The following is a 19,665-nucleotide window of genomic DNA, read 5'->3' on the forward strand; positions in this document are numbered from 1 at the left end:
AAAACTTTACAAAGATGCTCCGTTTAGCCGTACAGGCTTTTGTGGAAAGTGATGTTGGGAAGCAGTAATTATGGACTGCACGGCGTAACAGGGAGTGATGTGGCCAGGACCACACCCGACCGCCTTTATACCCCCAGTGCTGATGTTTATACACCATAGCATTTGCTCATTTAGGGTTAAGTCAACCTAGGGGGAGGGCCAGGACGAGTTTCAGATATCATTCGATGCTTATCTCTAACCACTGGGCCACCGCTCCCAATGCACACAGAGACACACACACACGCATCGTTATTGAATCTGCTCCAGGAAATGTTTGCACAACTTTCTCTGTACAACTATTTGCGTTTGACGATTCGCTCCCATCTCACTGTTGGCTGAAGCAAGTGGACTGACAGTTTTTATTTTTCAACTGCTACCGATCATCGCCTTGTTGATTTGCTCCAAAGGTGGGTCTCGACTGTCGAATCAACCCAGGGGTCTCTCTCTCTCTCTCGCTTTTGTCCGAGTTGACTGCACCACTGAAACTTAAATATCTCCACCCCACTGAGCAAACGTTGCTGTCCATGCTGCATTGAAACGAGAGACGTAGCCGAGGGGCCAAAGTGTAATACGACTGTCAGGGGTTTGGAGCGGTGGCGCAGTGGTTAGCGTGCTACGCTTCCAAACCCGGCCACGGCTAGCATCAGTGGCGTGCGATAACAGCAAGTAGAGAACGTGGCACGTGAGCGATGGTCGTCCTGCGGATGCCGTTGGTCCCCGGCATGGGAATGTGGAAGTTTCGTGAGTGGTTCTGGCCTACCGAATCGCCCAGACTGCACCGGGGCCCGTCAGATCTCAGAAGCTAAGCAGGTTTGAGCCTGGACAGTGCTTGGATGGGCGACAATCTTAGCACCAACCCGTAATGACCAGCGTGGTGAAGTATGGTCAAACAACTCTAATGACGGACACGATGTAGGGGAGGCCTTTATCCAGCAGTGGATTGACAAAGGAAGTAATTTCTCCTGGTGGTCCTGAGCCGGCGCCGTAAATTCCACATTCATCTGATAGGGGCCAGCACAGGCAACGTGAGGAGCCATGTTGACATTCTACACAGTGCTGCAAAGTTTTTCCACCACCTGGAAAGATGGTTGGCCAGCGCTCAATTCAGATCGCGGCTCCCTAGGCTGTTTGAAATTCCACATTCCTATGGCAGGACGCACTCTTCTTTATGTTCGGTGACACGCCCCAGCGGGTAGCGCCCTTGTCGCTTTGTTGCGTTGGTTCGCGGTTCGATTCATGCGCCCATCCTGGTTAATACTGCGGTGTCTTCTTCACAGTTGGCGTCCGAGATCCCGTGACGTGAATTGGCAAGAGTAGGCCATCGCGTGTGCCAGTGGCGTCAAGGTCCAAGTGCGAACATCGCAACGCAAACGACTCAACTTTGATGACACACACACAGGGTGCCCTTGCGAACGCGTTCAATTGATATGTTATGTAAGTCGCTCTGATACGCCTGGGAGGAGGGCACTCGATCAAACGACACATAAAACTTACATCAGTATCATGAAAAATACTTTATTTACCAGAGCAAAGACTACTGAGCTATTAGCTCCAGATTAAAGGCGACCCGGCCGCACGTGATGATAAAGCTCATCAAAGTGGCTGATATCATCACCATCACACCTGGGTATTTATAGGAACAGCCACGTACTGCCACCTAAACGCGTGTTTCTCAATGTGGAGGGAAACCCGGAGAAACCCGGAGAACAATCCACGCAGCCACCACGGGCAGAGAGAACACGCAGACTCCACTCACTCACACACAACACACTCGCTCACACTCTGTAGAACAGGGGGAAGAACACGCCAACTCCAAATATTCAACAGGCATTATACCAGGGTCGGGATCGAACCCACTCAATTCTGCGTCCAAGGCGAGGGAGATAAGATCTTGCCATCCATAGCATTCCCAATAACGCGGTACCCGTTTTATCGGCCACTGAGAAACGATGGGCTCATGATATACAGAATTTAGAAAACCTGAAGACAAATGCATTGCGTGCACATCCGGTGGCTCTTCTCTGTAAATCCAGCACAGGGGGCCTTTTGCTGCCCCCTGCTGCCCACCACGTACCCCGCGCGTGGTGCACACACGCTGAATCTCATAATATGGGGGGGGGTTTAGATCGCGTACAGTACATACAAATGTGCCGTTAAACCCGCCACCACCCGACGCAGCCAATTAGCAAGATTTGGCCATGGCGGGCGGTGGCCGGTTTAACGGCACATTTATATTTACGCGATCTAACCCCCCCCCCCCCCCAAAAAAAAAAAAACCTCGGTTATGAATAATATTGGTCGCTAAAGGCTGCCACGTGTCCAACTCTTCGTTGGACTTCTTTGGTCACCCAACCACGAGGGCCGAATCGCGAATCTCGAGACGTCAGCGATGCCACCTCGCCGCCCACTCCCCCCCTACCCCCCTCTGCTCCTGCTGTTTGTCACAATCCTGGGACTCTCACACCCCCCGGAGAGAAGGCGAGCGTCCAGAATTGACGCCTCCCAATCGAGGCCCCAAAAAACATCGCCACCGCTTGACTCTGACTCCCCCGACATCTCCTACTCAGAGACTCCGGTGGAAACCACGAACAGCCGCATCATAAACAAGCCACAAATCAACGGGCCGACTGTGGCCACGGTGCGACTGTGGCCATGCAACCCATGAATCACAAAGTGAAACCCACTGCGGTAGGCTGCGGCAGGCTGTGTTAGTTCAACGGAGGCGGAGGAGCGGCAAACGACACGAACTCTCCCTCTCTGTGCTAAAGCCCTCTCGTGGCTACCAGACCTCGACACCGATTGGCATTTGGCTGCGGCACGCATGGCCACGCGCGCGACCCAGGCTCAAGCTGGGCAGCTTCCGAGATCTGACAATCGGGCGCATAGCGAGCGGTCACAGCCTTAGACACACACACACATCACATACCCAATATCAGGAATTGACTAATGCATCCCAGGCAAGACCACCAAAAGGGGGGTCTTGAGACTCAGAGAATGCTGTCCTGAATAAATTGGTATTACGGTGCGAAAGAAGTTCAACCAACACAGGTGAACATACATGACATGATTTGGCACTCTGTGAGCAATCAGCAAGACACGAGTAGACGTTTAAAGCGACACGTTGGTCGCCTCGTTGATTGGGCACACTCAGAGGCACTCTCTCTCCGCCTGTCTGGGTGCGACTGTGAACTACACCCTAGAGACCACACAACAACAACCACCTCCCTCTGCCTGTGTGCGACTGTTAACTACAACTACACCCTATGAACGAACAGTCATGAGTACAACGCGGCTGTCTCTCTCTCTCTCTCCCTGGACTGCAGCAAGTAGTATTGTAGTGGAAGGGATACATTGTTTGTGTGAGGCGGTTAGTACGGAAATAGTTATCGCGTGAATTGTGGCTACCATTTGAACACTTTATATTTTTTCAATGTATTTTATGAACATTTAGGTACGTCTAAATATTCAGAACTTTCGGTGAATGTTTATTCTGTGTCCGTACAAAGTTGTTTTTATCAACAAGTCCTGGACGAGTTTGTGCTGTACTGATCCAGCGATGAGGTTACAAAACAAAAGGGGTCGTTAAGGACACTTTGTTGTTTTCTCGGGGAACGATGCATTCTTGGCATCGGAATGAGAATCGATGCCATCGGTACTTCGTCTCTGCAATGGACTTCGAAGAATCCTGGAAGTTGTTGACGTTTAGAGGTTGTCGCTGCATTTTTATTTTGCTACTCAAACGCTCTTTTAATCGCTTAAACATTCTATGGCCAACGTCGTCATACCTACACAAAAGCTTTTACCCTTTATTCTCTAACACTGGTTGAGACTCGGCCCTAAAGAAGGCTGTCTCTGGTGTGAACCAATCAGTTTCAAAGACGATGCACATATTATATTTTTATCAGAGCATGTTTTTTGCATGTTCACCACAAGTACGTGTGGTTAGTGCAGACAGGATTCCTTGAATACGGATTCTGTTTGGTGTTTTAACATCTTGACACAACTGTTTTATTGGCAGAAAGGGTAAAACCTATTGCTCTATACGGCCAAGAAATGCCCCATATTGTAGTCATACCTGCCAGAGCCACGTGGTCATACCTGTCAACCCCTGATCAGTGCCCTACCTTATTACAGACCAATTCAGACCTCATTGGTCACCCCGTGCCACTTATAAATCTCAGCGTTCATCCTACAAAGTCCCATCACAAGGGAGAAACACAAATATATTCGTTTTGTTGTTGCCTGTATTGAAACGGCTGTACGCCGTTTGGACCTGAAAACTCAATTTCCCTGTACAGGAACACGGGGTGAAACCGTGTGGGTTGGCAGCTATGTGTAGTCGGATTTCGCGACCAATATAATCCATAAGAGTTTGTTTTGCGGTTAGATCGCGTAAATATAAATGTGTCGTTAAACCCGGCACCACCCGACACAGCCAATTAGTAAGACTTGTCGCGTGAAACAGAACGTGCCCAATTCGTTACTTAGTTCAGCACTCGCCGGTCGTGTGTTCGAGAGTTGACCCACTACAACATTTACAATTCGCCGGTAATTAGGACAACAACAATAACCAGCATCATCAGGCAACGTCCAGAGTTGTTGGATAAATCCTCCTCCCTCGCTCTCGAATATCGATTTCCTGACAGATCACTCACAAGCGGATCTTAAATAGAGTGCAGTAAAGCCCGACCGCCTTTGTCTCCCCCCCCTACAGTGGTGATGTTTACACGCCATACCAGGTACTCATTTAAGGCCGAGTCCACATAGGACAGTGCCCAGGACCGGTTTCAGATCATCGTCACTGATGTTGGCCGTGTCGCCGGGTTAGTGTGCGCGGCGCGCTAACCGCTGCCCCACCGCTCCCCACCACCGTCTTCTAGACGCGCCATGCAGACGTCCAGACGACTCCGGATCCGTTGAACGTTCAAAGCGCGCCACGACGTGTTTTGTTGTTGGCGTAAATACAACGTCTGAATTTCGTAAGATCATTTATTGGTATTTAGTTCAGTTTCGTCGTATTGTGTTACCAATATTCGTATCGCTGTACAATTTTATTAAGTACACGCATGCTGTTTATGCGTGAATGCAGGGTTCGTGTCAGCAAACATGTTTTATGTTCTCTCATTACGTCCAGTCGGACACGGGAGGCTAACAACCCTTTATTGTCCCACGTAGACGTTTAGCGTCAATATGCGACCGCTAATTGCGCCGTGACAGACGTTCGAGAAACCGAAGCCTCCCCTCGCCCCGCACGCGGCAGGCGGGTGAACGGGCTCGACGCGGTGTAGATGCAGGGCACAAGAAGTCTTCACAAGCCCACGGTAGAAAGGTGGTCAAGCCAGACAACCGCGTCAGAAGGCGGCCGAATTATATATCGCAGTGGCAAGATGTTGACTACCTCGCCCGGTGTACAGGAGGTTCGGGGGTTCGATCCTGACTCTGACGCCTGCTGCTGTATATTTGGAGTTTGCGTGTCTCTCTTTCTCCCCCCGTGGTCAAGTATATTTTTCTCCGGGTCCTCCCGTTTTTTCCCTCCACATTTAGAATGAACATGATGCGTTTAGGGTAGTTGGCAGCTGTACAGTTCCACGTGATGATGATAAGCCACTTCGTTGAGCTATCATTGAGCTACATCGCTCAGTGGGCCTTACCTGGTAACATACTAAATCGTTACTTTCAATCGTTTAGTCTCCGTATTTGTGAATCGGGCCATTGCCTCGTTACTCCGTTGTACGTGCTGTTCTGGATGACCGAAGTCACACAGTGACTTGGGAGTTTTCCATGTTTCCATTTGCGCACCGGCAATCCGCATCTACAGCCGTGGCTTGTGCAGTGGGTGCGGCTTCGGGTGGCCCGTGCATTGAGCTGTCGTGGAAGATCAAACCTCCAGGGATCCGTCTGCTTCGGGATATCGTCACGAGAACGCTGCTCTTGCCCCAGACTCGCCACGAGGTGGCGGGCGCAGGCCGTCTGCACATCAATCGACGGGAAGCGTGAGGTTCCGAAAGGAAATGACGACGTGTACAGCGAGAGAGGAGAGTCGAGACTTGTTTAAGGCGTCATATTTGTTGTTACGTTTGATTTTGTTGTTGTTGTTGTTATAGATGTGTCCAAAGTCGACAAGATAACTCATTTCGATTTAAAGCTTTCGTGACTGCAGGGATTCATCTTCTTGGTTCTTTCGGTAAAGTCACACAGAAGGGAAGTAATAACATAATAAAAATAAAACATAATAAAATAATTCTCACGACGTTTCGGCCACAACGCAAGCAACCGTCCTCAGGTGAAAACCAGGTCCGTCAAGGCGACAGAGTCTGAATGAAACAGCACACGAGCTTGGAGCATATATATATAAGCTGGGCGCCTTGACAAAGGAATTTGCATATCAAGAGGAATTTAGCATATTTATGGGAAATGCAGGAATGTGATTAGTACTACATATGGATGTGCATTATGCAGGATTAACAGCATCAAAGGGAGCTGCAGTTGCTGCTGCTGCTGCAGTTGCTGCTGCTGCAGTTGCTGCTGCTGCAGTTGCTGCTGCTGCAGTTGCTGCTGCTGCAGTTGCTGCTGCTGCTGCAGTTGCTGCTGCTGCTGCAGTTGCTGCTGCTGCTGCAGTTGCTGCTGCTGCTGCAGTTGCTGCTGCTGCTGCAGTTGCTGCTGCTGCTGCAGTTGCTGCTGCTGCTGCAGTTGCTGCTGCTGCTGCAGTTGCTGCTGCTGCTGCAGTTGCTGCTGCTGCTGCAGTTTCTGCTGCTGCTGCTGCAGTTGCTGCTGCTGCAGTTGCTGCCTTATCCATTTTAATATAACACTATGTATTATTCTACCCACCCTAATGTGTATCACACTGCTATATATTTACTATACAATTACGACACCATACATTACTCTGCACACTGCACCATGCCAGTGAGTGGAACGCGGTCTGAAAGTCACCGTAAACGTGAACACAATCAGTTAAGATCCGAAATGGTTTATTACGTTCTTCCAATGATTGCTAAGCCAGAATCCATCTTCTCCGTTGAAATTGTCCCCCACCTATAAACTGGCTCGTTTTTTGTCTGAAATCCTACAGCCTTTCACTGGAAAAACCACCTCTGCGGTACTAAACTCTACTGACCTGGTATCGACAATCAAGGGGATTTCCCTGTCCCCAGACGACCTGCTTGTCAGTTTTGATGTGGTTTCCTTATTCACCAAGGTTGCTGTACCTGACACCATCGCAATCATTGAAGACTTGGTTCATCAAGGACTGAATGCTGGGGTACCCCCCCTGGTGAGACACTGCTTAACCAATACATACTTCACCTGGAATGGAACTTTCTACAAGCAAATTGAGGGCACCCCAATGGGCTCCCCCCTATCTCCGGTTGTAGCCAACATCTTCATGGAGAAATTTGAGACTGACGCCATCAAGACTGCCACTCTACGCCCGACCTTATGGAAGAGGTACGTAGATGACACTTTTGTCATCTGGCCACATGGCCGGCCTGCTCTAGACCAATTTCTCGACCACATCAATTCCATACACCCAGCCATCAGATTCACCATGGTAGTCGAAAAAGATGGCAAGCTACCCTTTTTGGATGTCCTAATTAAAAGGAGACCTGATGGTTCAATCACTAATCAGCCACTTAGCATGTGACTCACCTGTAATGAATTGCAATATGTGTTGTGTGTACTCTTATATAAGCGCACATCTTTATCTATCTGTGATGAACGCTGCATTTTCCGTCGTTTTCATGCAGGGGGCGCTGCAAACCCACGGGCCCCCTGCATGGACGACGGAGGCGCAGGGACAGACGTTCGATCACGTTGGAATCGATCTGCAGACGGCGGTCTTCTGGCACGGCCAGCAGCTCTGTGTCGCCTCATCTCAATCCCGCGATCCCAAACAGGTGAACGTCCGCATCGAACCGAACCCCCAGCAAGGACGAGAGAAAATTCACACGAAATGTCGTTTTCAATTAAGTCTTCCAGATGTAAAATGATATGAGCTTATAATGAAGAAATACAATAATCTAATTCAAAACATAATACAATTCAAAGATGTTTCATTTTAAAACTTCAAAACGGAGCATCGGGTGCTTGCGTGAATGCGTCGTTCGTGTGCAACTCCTTTGTGACTTTCCTGGCCGAAGGCAGCACATTGTTACTTAATGATGCACTTGCAGGCTGCGCTGAATCTCTAGCTATCACAGAGATTGAAATTATTTGAATTCTACTCAATTTCAATTGATTAGTTAGCGCAGCCTGGAAGCGTATTATTAAGTAATACACAACACATATTCCAATTCCTTACAGGTGAGTCACATGCTAAGTGGCTGTTTACTGATCTATTACATAATTGCATAAACGACCACCCCCACACAACCGCCTCTGATCTCGAATCCTGATACGGTTCATTGACGATGACGCCATCCTGCACGATTTAAGACTCGGAGCTTCATTAGTCTGGCAAATCGCCCGAAGATGCTGGATGTAATTGCCAGCGAAACGTCGTACTACTCAAATTGTAAATGTTGTGGCTCCACTCTTCAACATACCGGTGGGCTGAAGTCGTGAACAATTTATCTTTTGTCAACGTGACACATTTTTTACTGATTGTCCGTGTCGGGTGGAGGAGGGTTGCCACACATAAATAACGCAAGCTACCCCAAAGACCCTTTATTATGAATAATACTGATCGCGAAAGCCGGCGTGTCTAACTTGTTTGCACGAGCGTACTCCCGCGTGATTGGTGCGTGTCAGCGATGGATGGCACTCGTGGTCCGAGTGCGCCATCGCAGCTGCTCGTCTTCTCACGACGCCGCAGTCCACGCTTTTTTGGCCAGAAATGGCTCGAGACGAGCCGTGCTTCACCTTGGCTGCAGCCTCGCACCCCTTCGCTTCTCAAGCGTTACAAAAATGTGCAATGTTAATAAATAACAAGGCTGGATGACAAAGTAAGTTGTACGTACGTGCCCCTGCTTAATTTGTGCTTTCGATGATTTACCTTAAAATGCAAATCTGGCCACGTCTCGCACCCCCAGCGGACACGTGCACACCCTGGGGGAGCGAGCGACGCCTCTCGGTGCTGTGAGTCGCTGTCCCCATGCGCCTTGTTGGGTGGTGCTGTGTGAGTCACTGTCACCACGCGCCTTGTTGGGTGGTGCTGTGTGAGTCACTGTCACCACGCGCCTTGTTGGTGCTGGTGCTGTGTGAGTCGCTGTCATCACGCGCCTTGTTGGGTGGTGCTGTGTGAGTCACTGTCACCACGCGCCTTGTTGGTGCTGGTGCTGTGTGAGTCGCTGTCACCACGCGCCTTGTTGGTGCTGGCGCTGTGTGAGTCACTGTCACCACGCGCCTTGTTGGTGCTGGTGCTGTGTGAGTCGCTGTCACCACGCGCCTTGTTGGTGCTGGTGCTTGTGAGTCACTGTCACCACGCGCCTTGTTGGTGCTGGCGCTGTGTGAGTCACTGTCACCACGCGCCTTGTTGGTGCTGGTGCTTGTGAGTCGCTGTCACCACGCGCCTTGTTGGTGCTGGTGCTTGTGAGTCACTGTCACCACGCGCCTTGTTGGTGCTGGTGCTGTGTGAGTCGCTGTCACCACGCGCCTTGTTGGTGCTGGTGCTTGTGAGTCGCTGTCACCACGCGCCTTGTTGGTGCTGGTGCTTGTGAGTCGCTGTCACCACGCGCCTTGTTGGTGCTGGTGCTGTGTGAGTCGCTGTCATCACGCGCCTTGTTGGTGCTGGTGCTTGTGAGTCGCTGTCACCACGCGCCTTGTTGGTGCTGGTGCTTGTGAGTCGCTGTCACCACGCGCCTTGTTGGTGCTGGTGCTGTGTGAGTCGCTGTCATCACGCGCCTTGTTGGTGCTGGTGCTTGTGAGTCGCTGTCACCACGCGCCTTGTTGGTGCTGGTGCTTGTGAGTCGCTGTCACCACGCGCCTTGTTGGTGCTGGTGCTTGTGAGTCGCTGTCACCACGCGCCTTGTTGGTGCTGGTGCTTGTGAGTCGCTGTCATCACGCGCCTTGTTGGTGCTGGTGCTTGTGAGTCACTGTCACCACGCGCCTTGTTGGGTGGTGCTGGTGCTGTGTGAGTCGCTGTCCCCACGCGCCTTGTTGGTGCTGGTGCTTGTGAGTCGCTGTCCCTACGCGCCTTGTTGGGTGGTGCTGGTGCTGTGTGAGTCGCTGTCCCCACGCGCCTTGTTGGGTGGTGCTGTGTGAGTCGCTGTCACCACGCGCCTTGTTGGTGCTGGTGCTGTGTGAGTCGCTGTCACCACGCGCCTTGTTGGGTGGTGCTGGTGCTTGTGAGTCGCTGTCCCTACGCGCCTTGTTGTTAGCTGCTGGTGCTGTGAGTCGGTGGTGTTCAGGCGGGCTGAGTGGACGCGCCTAAAGTCGTTGCGCTTTTTGTGAACTTTATTGGACCCGTCGGCTCACGTAAGCCGATAGCTGTTCTTTTTTGTTTTAATAATATCGATTGTTTTAATAATATAGTAACATATTGTGTGATTGAGGTGACAAATAAATTGACGCATCGCTAAAATGCGTAAACCGAAACAAATTGATAAATACGTGCGGAATGTTTTTTGGTTTGTGTTTTGTTGATTTGTTTGTTCTATGAAGGGCGGTGAGGAAATTTCAAACTTCGAGAATAGGGCCCGGCGTTCATCAAAATATAAATATATAAATAGCAACAAAATGCTGTTTGTGGGTTCTCAAGTTGAGGGTAGGGAATGGGGTCGGGGTGGGGGGCCATTGACCCCATGACCCCAGATCAATTGGTCATAAGTAGCAATCAATTGGTCATGAGTTGACCAGCAGATAGAGGTACAGCAAGCAGGCTGACCGCCCGCACCTCCACAGCCCGTGATCACTATACACGTCATTCGTAATAAAGGGTTTTGCGTCCGATCGCGTGTCGCTTCACTATTCTGGCAAATCGCCCGATGATGCTGGTTGTGATTACCAGCGAAACGTCGTACTACTCAAATTGTAAATGTTGTGGATTTACTCTCCAACACACCGCTGGGCTGAAGTAGTAAACTAATTGGCGCGTTGTATACATGACAAACCTTCCTGGCTGTGTCGAGTGGTGGAGGGTCACGACGCATTTATACTTACCCGATCTAACCCCACAACCTTTATTATGAATAGTATTGGTCGCGAAAGCCTGCCACGTGTTCAACTTGACACGCGATGACTTCACCCTGCGGCTCTGGGGGAGCGAGGACAACGCCTCGGAGAGACGGAGCCACGGGCCCCGGGGGGGGGGCAGCTCGAGGCAGCCGCGGGCGCACGCGGTCGACCGGGCGCCAAGCCACTGGGCCGCGCTGTACGACCCTCGACATCGACTGACGAGAAGAAGATCAACCCCCTCGGGCGCGCGAGGCGGGTGCGAGCGCTCCTCCTCCTCCTCGTCGTCGTGCAAGGGAAGAAAGGAGTCTTGGCAACTTCTGTGCGCGATCCCTCGTTGCTGCTGCTGCTGTTGCTGCTGCTGTTGCTGCTCCCTCCGCATTGCTGGAGCACAGGCCACGTGCAGCATTAGCCAAGTCGGCGCTGGAGACCCCGTCTCGTTAAAGTGGCCTTCCCTCTTCCGCGTGGTCGGTTGCCCCTGGTTCTGTGGTTCTCTTTCCTGCTTCTCAGGGCACTGCGCATTTGGAATCCTAGGATGTGATGCCGCATGACACAATTTAATTGTTGTTATATTAGCCCCCTACGAGTAGGATTGTCCTTGGCCACATGCAGGGCTGTCCACAGGGGAGGGGCGTGGGGACGTCGCCCCCCCCCCCATTGGCCGTACCCGAGGTACGGCTCTGGCCACTTGCACCATCACGCATTCTCAGTGACGGGCGTATTATGCAATCGTCGTGGATGTGAACGGTAAATATTTAGTTTCTCTCTCTCTCTCTGTGTGTACGTGCTCGTGTTGAAAATAGAATGCTCTTGCAGATGTCGGAGACGTTTATAACCATGAGTTGCGTCACTAAGGCAAAGGCAACCAGTGGAAAGGTGTGTGTATGTCGGTTTAACACGTAGGCTTTCGCGACCAATATTTCATAATCGAGGTTTTTGCGGTTAGATCGCGTCAATATAAATGTGTCGTTAAACACGCACCCACCCAACACAGCCAATTGGCAAATGTTCGTCAGGTAAACAAAACGTGGCAATTCGTTACCAGTGCAGCACACCGGTTTTTGTGCTGCAGAGTAAACCCACCACACCACTTACAATTCGGACACCGCGACGTTTCGCCGTTAATTACAAACAACAACCATCATCATCAGGCGGACAGCCAGAGCTGTCTGTGTGTGCGCGCGTACACTAGCGGTCGTGTAGCGGTTAGCGCTACGCTGCGCTACGAACCTGGCGACCCGGGTTCGATTCCCGCTCACGGCCAACACCGGTGACGATTATCTGAACCGGTCCTAGTCCTCCTCTAGGTCGACTCAGCCTCAAATGAGGGGAGACAAAGGCGGCCGGGCGTGGTGCTGGCCACCCACCCCCTCGTGTGCCGTGCCGGCTTTCATAGGTGCTCGCTAACAGCACTTGCCCCTACAGTCTGTTCAGGCTACACGGGGATCTTTCTCTTTGTACACTTTGCGAACTCGCGTTTTGCAATCAGGTGGCGGTGTGCGACGTGTGCTTGTGACGTGTCGGCTTGTGACCGCGATCGTCACCAAATCCCTGCAGACAGCCAACGCCACAGCTCGCTCTCAACCGCGGGGGACAGCAAAACGCCCCCCCCCCAAGCTGTGGGTCACGGGGGTTTCAATGTCGGACGCGGGTGACGGTATCACGATTTGATCCTCGCCGACATTTCGTGCCGTTGTTTTTCATTGCAGATGACACGCGCTATATAAAGAAGGGCCCCATTCCCGGCACGCCACACCTACATGTTGATGTAGTAATTTACACGCTTCGGCGGCCGTCTTCCTTCCGATATAGGAAGCCACCGGAGATGTGCAACTTGTAAAGTAGGTTGCGTGCAGTTTGTTGTCCTTCCCACGCACCTCCGATTAGTGGGGTTGGCGACATATAAAGAAGGGCCAATTCAAAACCTCACACCAGTTATATATTGATACGCTTCTGCGGCCGTCTGGACCGCTCTTCCTTCAGATATATAGGAAGTCACTGGAGCTGTGCACATTTAAATCTAGATTGAAAACTCATTTCTTTTTAAACCGCTTTTTGTGCTTAATTTGTCTGTTGTCCGCCTCCGTTTAGCGCGGTTGGCTACGTAGGGTACGAAGTTCAAGGCACCGGTGTTTGTTGACAAAGGTCTTTAGTTTGAAACGTGGCTGCGGAAATGTCCTTGCTTCTTCAGAACACACCGAGAGGGATGCCAGAGCAAAAGAGTGGATCCTACTACCACTGCTAATCAGAGTTTGAGACTGCACCTGACACCGTGGGGCACTCTTTAAATCGGCATGAATAGTTACACCATTAGTAGCTAGGGAGTAACAGACAGAATCCTTTGTATGCCGTTCCGTTTAAGGCCACGGCGTTCTTGGCTAAATGTTTCGAGTTAGTTTATTGTGCTTCTGCGACACTGCAGCAGCAGTTTCACCAAATAAATTGTCTTCTCGACGTTTGTCTGAATGGCAAGATAATTTTCAAGTTAAGCAATTTCCTAAATGGAATCTAAGCACTGTTCATGTGTGCTCAGCGATAAGGCCGCTGCAATTACACGTGCACACACAAATATAAAGATCCCCCATATAGCCTTGAGCAGACTGTTCGGGCAAGTGCTGTTAGCAAGCACACGAGGCCCTGATGTGGCCAACACCATGCCCGGCCGCCTTTGTCTCTCGAGTGCTGATGTTTACACATGCCACCAGGTGCTCGTTTGAGGCTGAGTCAACCTAGGGGAGGCCCATGACTGGGTCAAATATTCAGCACTGTAATATGATCGTGAGTGGAAATCGAACTCGGGTCGTTAGTTTCGTAGCACAGTGCACTAACCACTGGACTACCGCTCCCCAACATGCACACACAACACTAGTACCGAAACCCACATACAGGCCCCCAAATACTCGACAGCACACACGTAGCACACTTTCTGTGTTCCTCTGATTGGATACCTAAACCAGGGAGCGTATCTGTAATCCCGTGTGGAATCCCTGGAATCCCTGGAATCCCGTGTGTTTAGTTTGTAATCAGATTGCTCTTGAATCGAGCGATCCATTCGGAAGGTTGTGAATTCAAATGCGAGTTGGGAGGGTTGACTCAGTCACTCGTCCCCTTCGGAGTTGATAGAATAGGCAGTATCGCCATAGTAATGTGGAGTTTCCAGCGCTGGCTCAGCGGAGCTTAGAAACAGGAGATGAGCACCGCAGCAATGCTCCTTTCATCAGGAAATCGCTTTTTCGCAATCTCAAGGACAAGAAACGTGAATCCGAGTAAGGCCCTTACGGCACTGATCGCACGTGCAGTCTTCACAGCACGAGCACACACCGCCGCAGTCCCAGTCAACGTGCCAACATCGGGCCAAGGTTGGAACGAACGTTGACCCAACGTTGGCCTCAACGTTACAATTTTACCGCGGTGCTCATGAGGACACGAATACGGTGGGATGGACTTGCCAAGATAATTTCCCCAAACAGTGTGTGGACCTGATTGAGCACCGGTTGCGAGATTGACCCCAGGTCATTCAAAATACGAACACAATTCCGGCAGTGGAAAACATGTGTCATGTATTTTAACACGTGGGAAGGTTTCCACAGCAAATATTGTCAGTAAACGTGGAACGTTGGTCCAACGGTTCCAACCACAAGCCAACGTTGGTCCAACATTGCATGTTTACGAGGCAATAATTCATCGTTAGATTTTTTTGGGGGGTGGGGGAGGCCCCATAATGATCTGGCCTAATTTTTGGCGTTCAAGGCCCACCACCTGCCGACGTGGCCAAATTAGTGCAATTGTCACGTGTGCATTTAGCAACGCGCCGATTGTCATCGTTTACGGTCACGGTGGGTAAGTTGAAGAACAAATCTCATGACCAATTTCCACCTATTATATATGCGAGGTTTTTTTACTTGGCAAAAGGGCCAGATTTCATGGATTTTATGCCTGGATCTTGTCCTGGGAGTCAAGTTGCGTGACTGGTAAGCAGGTGTTGCAAGCACCACCCAGAAGGCACCGGCTTCATTATCGGAGCGGCCACACCACCTGACAGACAAAAAAAAGACACCCGTCACATGATTTCCAAACTCACAAATTGCGCAATCGGCAACAAATAAGTTGGTAGAATCGCTTTGGGTATTGTGACCAAATGAACATTTCTTTCTGCGGGGCGTTCATGAGACGCGATAAGCCCTTGAAAAGAATTCAGAAGTAGTGACGTTAAATATTCACCGGATGTGTGTGACACCGACACGGGATGAGGTCACTCTGCCCGCTCGGCAAGAGATGCCCTCTGTGTGATGGGAAGACAACCAGAAGATAAATAACAAGGCAAAGTGCAGTGATATATATATATAAACCTCAGCACGTTCGTCAATAATAACTGTGTGCGTATCTGGCCTAAAATAAAGTGATATCTATTTGGTGACATTTCGGACAACGGTTCTTGTTCGGAGCACAGAGAGGGCAGAGAGACGGAGCGAATAATAACAATAATACGAGTTGGAGACTGCACTTTGACACCATGGGGCCTGACGCGCATGATATAAACAAATCAATTTCTGATAACTGTTTGTGTATATTGGCTAACGAACAGAAGTGGTGGCGGCGGACGGTAACCTCCCCGTGAGACACGAGCGTGGCCGCGTGGGGAGTGGGGGGAGCCGTCAGCGAGACGAGTCCGGGCCGCTTCACCCAGCGCGTGTTGTCCACAGCGGAGTGGCGCAACAACCCCCGTCGTGTGCGCCCCCCCACGAAGCCGCGCACCCTCCCCCCATCTCCCCCGCTGTGGCGACACTGGCGACCTGGCGACGCGCATCCTCCTCGGCGTGTTCTTTAGCGCAACTGACCACGAGGTTGTTTTTGTTCCACGTCAGTGGCAGAACCGAAGGGTGAGCGGGCAGGTGGTGGCGCGGGCGGGACCCCCCACCCCACCTCCGTTACACGCTTGACACCCAGACGATGCTTATTTCCCAGAAGGACAACAAATCGGTAACTTTTTTCAAACTAAGCTCCCCCACGCTCGCCCCCCCCCCCCCACCCCCTTGGAAAGATTTGCAATTTGTTACTTGAGAAAAATCTTACTTTCATTATCACAAGTGGTGCATTTTCTTGGTCCTTTCGGTAGTCACGTAGAAGGGAAATAATACTACCAATATTAAAGCCGGAGAATTCTGCATTGATGACTGCCGTGTGTGTTCTGGTTGTGCCGACGGTCGTTCCGGCACGACGTCCGTCGTTTCACTCCACGGGCTGCTGCTGCTGCTGCTACTGGGAGAAGCCTCCCTGGGGAACTGGATTCATCTCAGGAGCGGGGCATTCACGGTTAACACACCGCGCGGTATTAACCAGGGCTGCCGCCGGTGTCCCCGAGCCACGAACCGCTGCAAGTAGGCGGACAATGCGAGACGCAGCACCGCCTGGCCCTGTCGCCGCCACATCTCGAGCGTCAACACGAACGGCGACGCTTTCCTGCCGCTTCGAGGCTGCTCCGCTTATCTTGCCGTTGGGCGTGGACACCAGGCAGCGCAGATCGGAGGTGTTTCACCATCACGCCGGAGAAGACCCAGAGGCCGGATTAAGGTTCTTGTCGGCCCCAGGCACGTCTGTCTCGTCGGCCTTCAGTGAGAACTTTATCCAACTGCTGCTGCTGCTGCTTCCCGATGTTGCTGCTACAGCCGCTGTCACTCGTTTGATTGAGCGGGGGGGGGCACCATTCGAAGATGTTATTCGCTAATTTTGCAGTGATAACTAAATCTCGAAAGGTTTATCCCCGGTGGTAATATCTCTCACCTTGTGAATAAAAAAATAAAACCATCTTTATTGACATGACTGCCACTTTGTTTTTACACTGTGCCTGTCCTTGCTATGTAAATATATTTATTAAAAAATATATCTGTGCTACATTTTTTTTTATCCTACAAACAATAAAGTCATGGTCAAGATGATTTTATTTTTCGTTAGCCCTTTTGGTTTTCGTAGGCCCCAGGCACGGTGCCTGCTGTGTGGCCTGTTGAATGACACGGACTTGAGAAGACCAACGAGAGCACGTGCTGTGCTCGCACAGCTGGAGCGGAGGACACTGTTACACATTTGCAGGAAACAAGCTGCTCCTGCCGATTAGAGATTCGCTATGAGAAACATGTTTTTTATGGTTCCGAAGCTCCCCGGTGTTGGCGATTCGCGTGGTTTGTGGGTTGCCTGCTGGGATACGGAGACACAACGATTTTTCGCAATCCGTTTCAGTTGACGATGATTTTTCTCCGAGTATCCTTCACGTGTTCGTGCAAATTGAACGCTCCGCTTCAAATAATGAAAGCGATACATTTGGTTTTTTTTTACTGTGGTAACCAGGTGTCTGTTCGCCAGGTCTCCATCGACGATGAGCATTTGGGCGTGTTGGCGGTACACGGGTGCAGCACAACAACACACCGGGGTCGTCATGGAACAGTCTTGGCGATGTCGCTGTTGCCCCTGAGCGAGCTCTGGGACTCAGAAACTGCACTCAGATTCAGCAGCTGCTGTCACCGTCTCAACGTGCGACACCACGAGCCATCCTCTTTTGGTGCCACCGTCCGCACAAGAGATGATTCCGGAAATGAATCGAGTGAACCGTCCGACCAAGTCTACGGCACCAGCAGTCAAATCTTTGCCTTTTGCACCACGGAGCCGATCGTCTCCAGGCTGGGTGCTGCTGCAGGCAACAGACTGAAGCTTCGTGGTCAGCCGCTCATGACGCTAGTCTCCCAACTGCTTCGATTTCTGATCAGGGTTGCGAATCGTGGGAAAATAAATAAATATTGCGATTTCTTCTTTTCTTTACCTCTCACTACCGGTGTACCGCCAATACGTTTATTTATTGCCCAATGGGTTTTACCTGTGCTGATCTCTATCTGTTTCCATCTGTGTGGGGGATTGTGTACAACCCGTTGCACACGTGCATTTTTCTCCGGGTGCTCCGGTTTTTTCCAACATTAATTAGGATGTACATACACAATGTATGTTGATTAACTGTGAATCACCAAATCAATCATATATATCCATTGTAATGTATATAAATATTAAGCCCCCCCCCCCAGTCCTCGAACCTGATTGGCTGACAAGTGACGACGTCACACTTGTTCCTGCCCTATCTAAGAACGAGACAGGAGGAGGATTTCTCTGCGGCTCTTGCTGTCGCCTGATGATGCTGGTTGTTGTTGTAATTACCGGCGAAACGTCACGGCACTCGGACTGTAAATGCAATCGTGGGTTTACTCTCCAACACACAACCGCTGTGTGTGCTGAACTCGTAACGAGTTGCCATGTTTTGTTTACGTGACAACCCTTACTAATTGGCTTTGTCGGGTGGTTTAATGACACATTTATATTTACGTGATCGAACCAAAAACAATTCTCAGTTATAGATTAATACATTTGCTGAAACTATCTTAAAATAAAATAATAAATCCCCAGTGTAGCGAGACTCCCCCTGTACATGAATGTTTTGCTGAGATGATTTGGAGGCTCAATACTCTGCTGTCGCACCCTCACTTCTGTTGTGGGCATTCAAATGCAATGTGGCATTGTGTACCGTCATCAATATCATCATCATCATCATCACCAGCAGCAGCAGCATGCACAACTGCGTCAACATGATGAACATCAATATGCTGTTTACAATATCAATGAAATAATCGTTATCATCATCGTCATTGACAAGAAGATCAACATTCAAATCGTTGGAATTAACCTGCCCGTGAATAACCATCAATAACAGCGTTTACCTCATCGTCTGAAATTCAACACCGATATACTCGGCGACGTTTCAGGCAATGGCTCTTCTTCATAGCACATAAATAATTCTAAATACGATGATCATTTTCATCAGAATCACATCGTCGCCTTCGATTAGCATGGTTGGTTATGTACGGTGTGAAAGAAATTCAACATACGTACATGAACACGCATGACAATGCCATCACAATATCAGCAATTGCTGGATGAGGGTTCAACACGAACACCAATGTTAGACGTACGCTTTCACAAAAAAAGAAAACAATTATGAATCGTGAACAGCAACATCAGCATCAGCATCAATTTCCTACTGGTATTGCTTGACGATACACACTACATTAAAACGTCTAGCACGAGCAATAACATATTAGATTGCTAACAGGTTTCCGTGGACACGATTAACAGAAGTCATTGGGATAATAAAACAGCAAAAAAAGACGCGCAATAACATTTATGACCGTAAGTAATAAAGTGAATTATATATATACACACAAAACAAACACTAAATGCATTTAGCTCCTGGGTTTAAGGGGATTACAGTGAATGGTTTGCCGGCGCTGTGTGTGAGAGCCGCGTCTGCTGATTTCTGCCCAGCGGCGTTCAATCGATGCCCTCGAGGCCCTCTCAAGCGCCAAGTGGCCAGCAACAAGCAGCACCGTTGCAGGCGAAAGTTCACACGCCTCTGGACGTTGAGCGAGGTCATTATTCCCCCAGCACTTCATAAACCCCTCTCCTCTTGATATCCCCTCTCTC

At 50.2% G+C, this 19,665-nt stretch overlaps 2 long non-coding RNA genes across 2 annotated transcripts; one reads left to right on the forward strand and one right to left on the reverse strand.

Annotated features, from left to right (window-relative positions):
• Positions 1-13,527: 13,527 nt before the first annotated feature.
• Positions 13,528-15,877, reverse strand: LOC144733588 (uncharacterized). The gene is made up of 2 exons (XR_013588379.1): positions 15,370-15,877; positions 13,528-15,183 (listed from the first exon to the last, which is right to left on the reverse strand). It is a non-coding gene; the product is annotated as an uncharacterized LOC144733588 (long non-coding RNA).
• A 291-nt stretch (positions 15,878-16,168) lies between these two features.
• LOC144733587 (uncharacterized) lies at positions 16,169-18,595 on the forward strand. Its single transcript, XR_013588378.1, has 2 exons — positions 16,169-16,760; positions 17,491-18,595. It is a non-coding gene; the product is annotated as an uncharacterized LOC144733587 (long non-coding RNA).
• Positions 18,596-19,665: the final 1,070 nt, after the last annotated feature.

The sequence above is a fragment of the Lampetra planeri genome, chromosome 47 (assembly GCF_965212315.1).
Source record: "Lampetra planeri chromosome 47, kcLamPlan1.2.h2, whole genome shotgun sequence".
NCBI classification, from domain to species: domain Eukaryota; kingdom Metazoa; phylum Chordata; class Hyperoartia; order Petromyzontiformes; family Petromyzontidae; genus Lampetra; species Lampetra planeri.